The 2,012-nt window shown below is 41.6% G+C and overlaps 1 long non-coding RNA gene across 1 annotated transcript; it reads right to left on the bottom strand.

Annotated features, from left to right (window-relative positions):
* Positions 1-884: 884 nt before the first annotated feature.
* On the bottom strand, positions 885-1,794 carry LOC120679242. The gene is made up of 2 exons (XR_005677058.1): positions 1,466-1,794; positions 885-1,180 (listed from the first exon to the last, which is right to left on the bottom strand). It is a non-coding gene; the product is annotated as an uncharacterized LOC120679242 (long non-coding RNA).
* Positions 1,795-2,012: the final 218 nt, after the last annotated feature.

The following is a 2,012-nucleotide window of genomic DNA, read 5'->3' as shown; positions in this document are numbered from 1 at the left end:
GATTGTCTGCCCTTCTGTCATTGTGTGTGGCCGTGGGGCCACTGCATCGATGAGTATAGTCCGGCCATGGTCTCATCACATGCTTTGATTCGGTCGGTGTGCCATGTGATTTGTAGACCTACTAATGCTTTTGATATGATGTGATTTCTAATGAAAACAATGGTATATGTACATTACTATTGGATCACCATGATCCGAAACCAAACCTTTATGTGATTGTGTTGATGTTTAATACTCCCTCCGTATCCTTTTAGTTGTCGTTTCAGACAACAAATTTACACTAAAATGAACTAAATTTTTTTGTCCTAACGACAAGTAAAGAAATACGGAGGGAGTAATAGATGTACTCTTTGGTGTACTTGCATATGGAGAAACTCATCACATAAAGAAAGGATATGATTTGAGGAGCTTCAATTACATTAGGTTGTTCTAGGTAATATAAGTACTGAAATATATGTTTACATATATTGTTCCTCACAAGCACCATGTACCATGTGGTGCCATGACAGGGTCTCTTGTCGTTCCACGAACCTATATACTAGAATGAACGCCGCGCCTGTACTGCACTCGCGCATTTTGCACACTAATATCCTCTCTCTCTGTTTTGATTGGCAAACAACCTGGTAGAGATCATGCTCACATGTACATTCGCATTAGTTTGTTTCAGTCGCGAAATATTAGTTTGTACTTCATTTTCCTTTGCTCTCTGCAAGAATGAAAAGATTCAAATTTATTGTTCTAAGCAATACCAGGTGCAACAAAAATAACTGTTTTTTACACAAAACAGGGCTAGAGTTGTAAGGAAAAAAATAGCCATACACCCTAAATCTTTTTCTTTAAAAAATCTACTTTTCCTAGTATAAAATACTGCAAGTGGCACTATATTTACAGCTTTACACCAAACATTCTGACAATTTTCTTATAAAAAAGAAACCATTTTGACAATTTGGCTTTCATTATTTTACATAAGCAACATCTGGCCATACAGGAAAGAAAATTCGCATTCTAAAAAGAACAGATCGAATCTCATTTGCAGAATTAAACAAAATCACTTATAATGTTCCTGCAACCTTTTTGTTCCTGTCACAAGTAGCAGTTGGAGGCGTGGATATTAAGATTTCCTCCTGTTGCCTTGCCTCCCCATTCCACCGGCACATCGCTGCCTCCAAATCCGGTCAATCTAGAGGAGCAAATGTGAGTGCACGAAAGGTATTGTGACACCGAGAAGGAAGCCAGATCCTACAAAGAAAATACAAAGAAACCAGACTCTACTAATAAAAAGAAAATGCAAAAGAAAGTAGACCATACAAAGAAGATATAAAGGGAGAGAAGAAGTAGAGGAGGAAAAGAGAAATAGCATGGTCTGCAGTCTGCACGGCATAGCACCATGTTCTGACGCAACAATATCAGAATCTGGTGATTCAGCACCATGTTCTTACTCAACGGCAGCGAGTAGTACTAGTACCTCACACACCAGTTAGCCATAGAGGAGGCCTCCATCAGTGACCGCAGGGGTGAGAGCCACTAGCCATGAGGTGCATCGAACAGAAAATGGGGAACGAAGGTTGGATGCCATGGTGGTCGAAGCCGCCGGTCATGAAGAATCAAGCCACGGTGTAGTGGTGGCCGAGAGCAGCAGCTCCAGGCCAAGGGGATGGCTTCGGTAAGGCCAACCGCTTACCAAGGAAGGTGGAGAACAGTGACAACATCAACGAAGGCAGCAGCCGACTGGAGAGGGAAATGTTAGAGAGGCACCGACGACGCACGTGTCGTCCCTATGCGGGAGCGCGTAAAATGGACGCGATATATATATATATATATATATATATATATATATATATATATATATATATAGGAATGAGTTTGGCCCCGGGCTGAATTTGTGGTCTACGGATGAATTAGGCCGACATGGGCTTACTAGGCCTTTTTCCCTCTTGAGTAGATATCTCACAAATCAGCTGCATCAAAGTGGCAATTTTGGCTGTACCCTCCAGCCTAGGTCCTGGATCGGT

Source organism: Panicum virgatum, chromosome 6N, assembly GCF_016808335.1.
Source record: "Panicum virgatum strain AP13 chromosome 6N, P.virgatum_v5, whole genome shotgun sequence".
NCBI lineage: Eukaryota > Viridiplantae > Streptophyta > Magnoliopsida > Poales > Poaceae > Panicum > Panicum virgatum.
This window is presented reverse-complemented; position numbering and strand designations above follow the sequence as displayed.